This window comes from Lactuca saligna, chromosome 1 (genome assembly GCF_052625555.1).
Source record: "Lactuca saligna cultivar CGN05327 chromosome 1, ASM5262555v1, whole genome shotgun sequence".
Taxonomy (NCBI): Eukaryota; Viridiplantae; Streptophyta; class Magnoliopsida; order Asterales; family Asteraceae; genus Lactuca; species Lactuca saligna.
In genome coordinates this window covers 37798884-37810474 of record NC_136417.1, presented here as the reverse complement: position 1 = coordinate 37810474, position 11591 = coordinate 37798884, and the positions used below count along the sequence as shown (strand labels likewise).

The 11591-nt window shown below is 34.5% G+C and overlaps 1 long non-coding RNA gene across 1 annotated transcript; it reads right to left on the bottom strand.

Annotated features, from left to right (window-relative positions):
- Positions 1–449: 449 nt before the first annotated feature.
- Positions 450–2194, bottom strand: LOC144997351 (uncharacterized). Its single transcript, XR_013659769.1, has 2 exons — positions 746–2194; positions 450–650 (listed from the first exon to the last, which is right to left on the bottom strand). It is a non-coding gene; the product is annotated as an uncharacterized LOC144997351 (long non-coding RNA).
- Positions 2195–11591: the final 9397 nt, after the last annotated feature.

Below are 11591 nucleotides of genomic sequence, written 5' to 3'. Positions count from 1 at the left end.
ACAATTTCATATTTATTTTTATTTATAGGATCTTAGTTATTTTTTTTTTATTTTATAATATAGTACTTTAAAAGACATTATGCATTATAACATCCTATTTTTTTTCCAATTATACAATCATATACATTTCACATTATAACATCAAATACACATACATATACATTTGACATACAATTACACATACACATATTTTTGTAATTATAACATCATATACATACAATATGCACACATACATTTCACATACATATACATTTTTACCTACATAAACAAACATATACATACGTATGCATACATATACATACGTATTTGTATGAATATACACATACATATACATTTCACATATGAATACATACATTCCATATATGTACATACATTTTCACATAGATTTTATCATATATCTACACCCATATACATAGATTTTTCACATATACATACATTTCACATTCAAATACACTTATACACATATTTTTTTTCATACATACACATACATTTCATATACAAATAAACATATACATATACATTTAACATACAAATACTAACATTTCATATATCTGAATTAAAAACAGAAAAATTAAGAAAATAAACTTGTAAATCGTTTTGGTGGTAGTGTTGTGGTTGTTGTCGCCGGAGGTGTCACCGGAGACGAGGTTCTGAAACAACCAAAATCACACCAAAATCCCAAATTACCATACACATTTGTTTTAGAAAAGAATTTAAAAGAGAAAGGAAGAAATGGAGCACATACCGTCATTGAAGCTACCAGAAAACATAAGTTTTCTCGTAGGAAAAAAACGGAAGTTTTCTAGTCGGGGAAAAAGTGGGGGAGAGGAGTGAAGTGGAAAGGAGAAATGAGAGGCTTTGTGGTTGTAGTTGCCGAAGAAATCGATAGGAGGAGCTGTTGTGGTGGTAATTCGCCGGAAAATCGCCAGGAAGAGGCTTGGGGGTGATTTTGGCTCTCACCTGTTTTGAGACACGAAGCAGTGGTAAAAGGGACGAACCCTTTAGCGGCGACAATATTTGCGGCGACAGGCTTACAATTGGTCGACAAGTTGGAGGGAAGGGATCCCACATCTTTTTTGGTGACTAGTAACAACGACAGCTGCGTCTCTATTACCGTCGCCGCTATTGCTTTGGTACGGAAGAACACTGCCCGTTGGATCAGCTGGAAAATGAACGGCCACGGTTGACTCTAGGCGATATCACACAGATCGCCGATGTACACTATTAGAGACGACGTTGTTGCGGCGACGGGCTGCTTTTAGCGACGACACATATGCGTGTTGTCACGCTTCTTCTCTAATACGGTCATTCCTAATACCTATATGTCACCCCTAATACATATATTTCTTACATATATTTCTTGTTGTGTAAATGGGGTCTCCATGATAAAAGAAAACTATTGTCATGATGGGTTTTTTTTAGCACCAACATAATAGACTCGGTTCTAAATAGATTTACATGATTCTCACTTCTATTAATGACTTATACTCAGTTGGAGGAAAATAGTGATTCTCACAATGTTAGAAAGTGGGTAATGGCTTCCATACAATGTTTAGGGATTATTGTTGGGTGGACCATCTTACTTTCTAGATTTACGCGTCTATTTGCAGTTGACAACGAAACTCTTTATAGAGTCTCAATTTTAATCACTCGTGGTACTATGGAAGGACGATCATGTCGGGTTGGCTCCTACCACTTTCTCAGAGATTTCCACGTCTGTTTGCACTTAACACACTTATTTATGTGTTACGATTTGTAATATTGTCCATTTAACAGGACATGACATGTGGGGTTAGCTCTTGGATGGATTCAGTACACAGTCGCTAAAAAAGTAATCGACCAACCTTTCTTTCATGTATCAAGTTCGTCTACACATTGGAACTCATTGATCCCCATCAAAATCAATGTCTTTCAGTGGAGATTAGCTCACGATTGTATCACTTTAAGATGCCACTTGGAAGGTAGGAGGATTGATGTTTCCTCTTTTCTCAGTTTATGCAATTTGGAAACCGAAGGTTCTTAGGCTGTGGTTTAGAACTGCTTGGTGGTGGTCTGATGTAATTCCTCCTAATTCTTGTGAAGAGCTTGGTAACGGTATTCAAGGGTGTATACCGCAATTGCTGAGAGTGATGGATGCGGTAATTGGGTATTGCTTGTGGGGAATTTGGAACTTTAGAGAAAATTTCATCTTCTCCACCACTAAGCCCAAAGCATGTTTGACTGGCTGGTTTCCGAGTCATTTATTATTATTATTATTATTATTATTATTATTATTATTATTATTATTATTATTTTTTCTGAATTCGACCTAGAAAGACCACATATAACTTTAGTTGGACTAAGATACTTTAATTTCATGTTCTAATAGTTATATTTATGTGTAAAGAACGTTATGAATCATTAGACACTAATGTTCTTAATTAAATCAATTATTGTTTTTTCTTATATTTTAACTAATGACTCGGTATAAGTCATCAATAACACTGAAAATCATTATAAAAAACCAAAATATTCTTTACATTAATTTATTTAATTTAAATTCTACAAAGTAATTATAGTTATGAAAGTATTAACTTTTAACTATTATATTTTGTTCGAATATGTAATTACGAATGTATAAAAACACAATGATGTTTTTCATATATTCTCCTTAAATGACCAAAACATGTAACATTTTGGCATTAATTAAGCTTTAACTACTACTGATTTGAGCTTTTGCTATGCATTCATGAAAAAAGATGGCTGGAAATGGCTGTCAAAAGCATAATACAACCAAATGTATAATTGTATTTGTGGACATGAGACAAAATACATAAATATCCAACCTTTCCCCACCTAACAAAGCATCACTCCCTATCAAATTATTGCTACATATACGTAGAGACTAATAGAACCCCGTGATATGTATATATTTAAATAATTCAGTGGCGTAGTTATAAGATTTTATTTTAAGATAGACCAAATAATTTAAAAAATATAGACAAATAGCAAAATACTAAAAATGGTAACAAAATGTAAAAATATATAATTTTAAAGTAAACCGTTCATTTATATTCGAAGTAACTGATTAATTAAGAAAATAAAAAAATATATTAATATACAAACCTTATGAATGAAGAGTTCAATGTGGAGAATGAAATGCAATTTGATATATTCAAAAATTGCTGACTTAAAATTTTAATCAACATGTCTCAACTTATAAATTATGTCATTAATTATGAATTTAAGTTTAGAATGAAATGGGTCATGTTACAATTTACAACTTTATCATTTTTTATTAAAAAGAAAGATTAAATCTATATATAATGTATTTCATCTTAATTTTTGTATGGGTGGGCTAAGGCCCACTTTTGCACCCATGGAGCTACACCTATATGATTTTGCTACATTCTAATTTAGAACAGAACATTTATCCGTCTAATATTTTACTTTTTCATCGATTTAGTAAATCTTAGGATGTAATAACATATACAAGGAACCTAAGCATAAATATGGTTATTATTGGCCTCACAACATCTAATAGCATACATTTCGTTGAAACTCTCATCGGGTCTAAACACCATATACCTTCGTACTGTTACCTACGATACAAAGAAACTCAGTGAATCGGGTTGGGAAACTCGGTGAGATACATAGAATTTTTAATCCCACAATGTTTAATAATCTATATCATAAAAAAAATATATGTGAGATCAACTTTTATCATTAACACATAATTATATCTCATATAAATAATCTACCCTATCCCATCAATCCTCACACATAGATCCTATACGACCTTGCGACATTTATCCAGAAGGATTAAGGCGAACACCAATTGGACTATGTTGCTTTGAGGATTTCTTAGCAATAGACGATGATCAATAGAGACAATAGAGAAAAGAATGGAACACTCGAATTATTATACCTAATCCTTACTTTGGAATCAGTGGCATTTGATTATACCTAATCCATTATCTCGGATCAGCGATAAATAACTATCCGTAATCCATTATCTCGGATCAAGAATGAATGGCTATCCATACTCTCAGATTAGTGATAAATGGCTAAACTGTAACACCCTGTTTATTAAATAAATAAACAAGATTAAATAAACTAAATATATAAATGAACCCCAAAGTGATAAATATATTTTTATATTATTTTGTTCAAGCCCTAAATCCATAATAATTTATGAATGTTAGCCATGGGAGTTAATTGTAATAAATTTTGGAATTATGCGGGTTAAGTGTAATTTTTGGAGCCACTTTGTAAAGATTTCCAAGGGCAAGGACTAAAGTGTAAGTTTTGGAGTTAAATTGAAAACAATATTGTGGGTAAGGACTAATAATGGATAAATGAGTGAAATTTTGAATGGATACATGCTTTAACCCGATATCCTCCCCACGTCGCACCTTCAACCCTAAATCTAAGAAACCATTTTCCAGCCGCCATGCATGAGTTGCTAGCCGCCACCTCTCATCTTCTTGCTATTCCGACCACGTAAGGATGTCGCCTACTGCCCCACCGATGAGCGCCGCCATGACACTGCTGCCCGAGACGTCGCGGGCACCGTAGAACCATCGACTCCTGGTAAGACCCTCTACCATCTCTTTGTCTCCTCTCATCCGTCCCTTTTTGTGCGTGTGCGAAGTCAGACACGTCCCTGCTGCCGCTGGTGACCTTTTAGCCACCGTTTCTACCTTTTCTAGTGATGACAGCCACCCGAGGGGTAGCTGAATATGAGTATAATCGAGTATGCAGGTTGTTCTTGGTATTTGAGGATTGTATGCGAGATAGCTGGCCAAAAAAAACCCACCGCCACCACCTCAAGGTGGTGTCTGCCATCGTTTTCTACCTTCACCAACCACCGTGAAGGGTGGCTGTACGTGTGTTATTGTGTGTGAGAGTGTGTACTTTATGGGCATAAATTTGTATATGCAATTTTTTGGGCAGGAATCATCACCACCACAATTGGAAATGATGCCTGCCGCCATGAGCCATCGCTGATCACCATTGGCCAAGGTGGTAGTGGGCGTTGTCCAGCCTAGTGGACCCCTAATTGGTCCAATAGCTTAATCTTGGAGTTAGTTGGTTTGTGTTTGGGTTAGAAACCCTAATTAGTGTTTTGAAAACCCTAATTTTAGAGAATCTTAGTTTTGAATTGCCAGAACCCGCGTTTGGACTAGTGGACTGAGGTTATGACTTATGTTGATTCCATTGTGTGTTTGCTTTATGGAATAATGGACTTAATGGGTTATGTCTTTAATAGGTTAAGTGAGAACACTTAACCCTAATCTTTATTTCATTTGAAAACCCTGATTGTGTTGGGTTTAGAGTTGGGCCTTTCTGTTGGGCCTAGATGTCTGGACTCTTGATGGGCCAACTATTAACATGTAAATGGACTAGAACACTTGGATTGGGCTTAAGGATAAGGCTCATTGAAAAGGTTTGGGACCAATTTAGAAGATTGGGATATATATGGGCCATAATTGGACCTTGATGATTATGAAATATTGGACAGTTGGATTGCCAAGTTTTTGGACCAAAATAAATGATTGGGCCTTAAGGTAAGACCATGTAGGGGTTTAGGCCCAATTTGGAAAATTAGGCCATATGGTGGTCTTTGGTTCATTATTAGACTTTTGGGCCTTGGGCTTGAATCATGCTAAGTTAAGGGTAAAGTATTCTTTTCCCCAAGCATGGACTTATGGATATGTGTTGGGACCGAATTATTAATTGGGTGTGATTTTGATGTTGACAAATTCAGGAATCTGTCATCCAACTGCTACAGTTTTGTCCGTGGGACTTCAGCAGTTGGATGTGAGTCCTCTTCCAGTAGGAATGGGTCTAACGCACCAATGACGGCCCATGTAGTTTATATTCTCTTGATAGGAACAGGAAGTATGGGCGGGGCTCGTGTCTCATTATTATCTGAGTGCATATATCAGTCAGATTATTGAATTGATATACTTGTTGTCTATATAATACATGTATGTGTTGTCAGGAATGTGAGTTTCGCGGGCCCCATATCTCATCGAGTGTGGGTGGGGACCGTATCTCATAGTAACTGAGTGTGAGTGGGGCTTGTATCTCACATGTAGCTGATATGGTACAGATTTATATGCTTAATGATATGTGTTGTCTGTGTGGTACTTGTATGTATTTTCATGACTAGCTAAGTGTAGGTGGGGCCCATATCTCATAGTAGTTGAGTGTGGTGAGGCCCATAACTTATAGTAGCTGCGTGTGGGTGGGGCCCGTATCTCATAGTAGTTGAGTGTAGGTGGGGCCCTTATCTCTTAGTCAGCAGAGTATGGGTGGGGCCCGTACCTCCTAGTCAGCAAAGTGTGAGTGGGGCCCATATCCTAGTTAGCGAAGTATGGGCGATGCTCGTATCTCCTTAAGTGTGGGTGGGGCCCGTATCTCTCAGTATCATGATTATGTGTATGTTATGTGGTAGTTTGGGGAGACTCACTAATCTTCGTGCTTATAGTTTTCAGTTTTGGTTTCAGGTACCTTCAATAGCAAAGGGAAGAGCTCGGGACGATTGCAGTGCACACACCATTTGCTTAGCCATGGATGTTTATACTCTGATATATTTTGACAGCTGTTATGATATTTTGAGATACACTATTTACGATATTTATATGATGATGATATTTATGGTTTTATTCATTATTTATAAATGAAATTTTTGGACAGTATTTTTGGGATGTTTCATATACCTAATCCATACTCTCGAATCAGGAATGAATGACTATACATACTCTTAGATTAGTGATAAATGATTGTACCTAATCCATACTCTCGGATCAGTGATGAATGACTATGCCTAATCCGTTCTCTCAGATCAGGAATAAATGATTATCCATACTCTTGGATAATAAATGTCAGAATTCTACCCTCCATTCACACCTCACACATACTCTTTAAAAGATGCTTCCCAATATCCAACTTAATTAAACTTAAGCCTCCTTTGCAAGTCTTATCTTATACCTCGGTAAGACTACACCGCTCAACTCGTAATACCAACTCCACTTAGGCAACACTATCCCACCTTTATGTATTTGTTTAACACCGAGTATTTTAGGTATTATTATACTTTTATCTTTATCTTTATTAATACTTCCATTATTAGAATTGCATAATAATAAATATATATCCTTTAACATATATAAAACCATAGCTAGTTCATATATCGAATAAAACCAAATTTGTTTTTAACACATATTTTAGGCAATAAAGATATAGCTCACATATAAACTCTTTGAAAGATATTTAATACTTAATTATACTTATATAAAATTATGTTAGTAAAAGAGACTATGCAATCACTTGGCTTAGGTCGGTGTATAGACTTTGTTGATTTGTCGTAAGAAGTGCATTTCTATGCCAAATATTACTTCATTGTTGAATTTTTAGGTCTTGAGTGTAAAACATTTGCCATAAAACTACAACTTATGGAAGTTAATTTCACAATCGAATGCCATCTTACAAAAAAAAAGGATTGTCAGATGTTGGTATTTCTAAATAGAGCTCCATTATACAGTATGTAGCCTAGAAACACATTTCTTACGACAATTGAACAAAAGTTCTATTAATTTTGTTTAGCCACCAACAACACTACATTCTATCACCACCACCATAATCGGTTGCCACCACCATCATTTCCCATCACCAAAAACAACTTCACCACAAAACTATGGCAGCCTCCATCAACACCATCTCTGACCCACCACCATCATCCACCTACTGTTCTTTTTAGGCCACATATATCATGGAGCTTTATTTAAGAATCGTATTTAAATGATATCTTTATCAACAAATTTATATATAAATTATCATTATTGTGTTTTTTAATAAAAAAAAATATGATTGTTTAGTGAAATGGATGTAGATGGTATCTTTATTTTATGTTTTCTAATAAATAAATATAAGTTTTCTTCAAACAATTTAGTATATATAAAAAAATCTCTAGAAAAGTCCTTAATAAAAAGGAAAATATCCTGAAAAGTCCTTAAACTTAAACCTTATTACCGAAAAAGTAATCCATTATCTTTTTTTTTTTTATAGTTTAACCCTTAAAAACGGCAATTAAGTGTAAGGTGTAACATCCGGATTCCCAGGTATATTATTTTATTATTTTATTTTGGATTTTTTGGAGGGACTCGGTGAGTTGGTTCTTAGACTCGCTGAATAGGGTCGCGGATTCTCATTCGGGTTCATGAGTGGACTCGGCGAGTCCACACTGTTTAATGAAACCCTAATTTCCAGGGTTTGGGACCTATTTAAAATCCCTTAGGGTCGTCATTTTTGGCTACCAAACCCCAAACAGAAACCCTAAAGGAGCTAGAGCGATTGTCAGAGGAAAGGAGCCATTTCTTGATCTTTGTGGTTGATTCTTGCAAGAAGGAGGTGTTTCCAGCTTAGAGGAGACCAAGGAGTTGGTGCATCTGTAGATTTCGAGCTAAAGACTTCATCTTTGAGGTACTATATCGCCCCTTTATCTGTTTTGTTGGAGGAATCCATAGATGTAGAGTTTTCATGTCCTTTAATGGAAGAAATTGTGAGAATATGGCCCTTATTCGCTTTGAGACTTCGGATCTGGACCCATAGTGGTCTAAAGAGCTTATCTCAGCTTGCTTTATGTTGAGCTATAGAGGTGTTGAGCTTAGGATGTTATTTTTGGGGCTAAATCACCAAGTGAAACCTTCTAGACGTCCCATGAGTGTCAAGATTCGAGCTTTACGTAATTATCAGGCTTGGGAAGGTCACATCTATGGACCAAAGGAACAGATCTGACCTGAGCAAGTTAATTGAGTTTGTGAATGGCATGAACTTGCCAAGTCCAAGGGAAGACTCGACGAGTAGGGCTAGGGTTTCCCGTAAATCACTTAGTGAGTAGACTTGTCGAGTTGGGGGAATAAATCAGTGAGTCAGAGAGGGATTAGAGGACTTGTGTTCAAGGTGGAACTCGCTGAGTTGATCTCGAGACTCGGCGGGTTGAGTCGGGGTGGCCCCGCGATTCATGCCAGGTGTGACTCGTCGAGCAAGGGGATGGACTCGACATGCCAAACGAGACTAGAGAGTTAGTGGACACGTGTAGACTCGCTGAGTTGCCCAAGTGCACTCGACGAGTCGGGTCAAAGTTTGACCATTGACTTTGGTTGACTTTTAGGGTTTGGTAAAAAATGAGGGCCTTTGAGCCAAAAGACAGGTAAAATGGTCTTTTACCCTTCTGAGGATGCCAAGAGAGGGTTGAGTCTAGTTCTGAGAGTTATGTTTATGAGAGTATTACTTTATGTGATTAGGCGGAGGCTAGATCGTATTTCTACCGAGTCAGAGATTTACCGAGACATCTGAGGTGAGTCTTCTCACTATACTTTACCTTGAGTGGTAATTAGAGTTATGTGACAGAGTTATTGTATGATATTTATGTGTTGTGTTGCACTGCATTATTTATATGTGATTTATGTCATGTGTATATCAGAGTATATCAGAGTTAGAACCGGAAGGTTCACAGAGCTAGGACCAGAGGGTCTACAGAGTTAGGGCCCAAGGCCCACAGAGTTATAGCCTCGAGTGGCTAGTATGTGTTATGTGTGGTATTTTGGGGAACTCATTAAGCTTTATGCTTACAATGGTATGTGTTATGTGTTTCAGGTAACAGTGATGATCGCGCGAAGACACCGGCATGATTCGTACACACGCATGGGATTTTATGTATTTTGATGTTGGGAAATATTTTGTGAAACGAAGATATAATACAATGAGATTTTGTTAATAAATGTGTTTGGAAAATGTGTTTTAAAATGCGAAAAATTGTCTTAAATTTTACGGTGTTACACAAGGGTTGTTTTATAAGTGTTTAACGGTTTTAATGGTTAAATTGAAAAAAAAAAAAAAAAAGGGGTGACTTTTTGAATATTTTAATTTAAATCACTATCTAAATAATATTAATTTAATATCATAATAAATATTCAAATTTGAAAACTCTTAATAAAATAATATTTACCTAAAAAAATACAGATTTAAAACGATTTAAATAAGGTAATTATCTACATTAGAAATATCCTTAAACTTTGAATTTTAAAGGAAAATATAAAGCCTAATCCCATAGGTCTCACCACGGCCAAAAGTAGTCGCATTGCGAATGCGATTTGCAAGTTTTATCAGTTTCATTTTTTAACATTTTTTCCAATTGAAAACAAGTTTTAACAAATGGATAATATAATGCAAGTAATAATGAACTAAGGATATGTACAACTATTGGGTTTTCTATACATCTAACCACATAATTATGTGCAATGGAAAGACAACAATAATTTTATGTGTTCGTGCACCCTAAGAATCTAAGTTTCATACTAATAACTGCAACTCTACTAAAACATAAATTATGAAAAAGGAAGAATAACATACTTCTTATATAGTCATTGATCTCCATGCTTGGGATTTTTTCCTCCTCTAGGTTGCTTCGATGATAGGATCAAACCAAAATCCTTCTAATGGTTTCGCACCCAATGAACACTAAAGTGAAAATAAAAGTAACTATGAGAACATATTAAAATTCTACAAACCCTAATGAGGGTTAAGAATTTCATTCCCTAGAAGAAGAGAAAGAAAGAGGTAGAAAATCAAGCCAATTGAGCAACAAGAATGAGATCTTAAGCACTATATTTATAGGTCTTGGATCCTTACCCTAATTGAATCTCCAACACACGTGGAATATATGCAAATTCCGTTATTCCTATCCCTTTAGGGTTTCTGAAATATTCCAATTAACCAACTGTTGATCAATTAAATTCAACCCATTTTGAATTATATTAATTCTCAAATTAATTTCTAAATATTTTTATGTTTAATCATTAAACATAATAATTAATAAAAAAATTTCTCATTTTATTTATTCTACTTAATTTGAGTAAGGAGGATAACTCAAAAGAATCCTATTATTATTAAAAATATTACAAATAGTTAATGACCTTAGATATTTTTTCCAACGGTAAAAAAGTTGAGACCTTAAAATTCTACGGTTTTTATCTATTGGATTGCTTTCCAATAGAGAGGGAAAAATGTTCAATTTTTCTTGGGAACAAGTGATTTTGAGAGGACCGATACAAGGGTTCCATCTTGTTTAGATTATTATTTTTATTTTTTTATTTTTTTTTAAATTGAGTTTTGCTTTTATATTCAATTGACAAAAGAATAGATAATAATAATAATAATAATAATAATAATAATAATAATAATAATAATAATAATTAAAGTTTAAAAACAAATATTAAATAAGGATAAAATAATTTTTTTTAAGTTTGGAAATGACAAAACATCTAAATATAAAACTGTTTGCAGGTAAGGATGAAAAGCAAAAATTAAAAGAAAATATACAAAAAAGTTCCAAATTTTTAGAAAACATTTCAATAAAGTCATAAAAAAATTTAACAGAAAAGTTTAGATTATTTACTATTTTACCAAAATTAATGAAATTTTTTTTTATATATATATTTTAACAATAAATGACAAATTATATGATTTTTCTAAAATAATGAGACTAATTTGTTTAAAAAAAAAAATTTAAGACTTTATTGAAACCTTTTTAAAAAACTTAG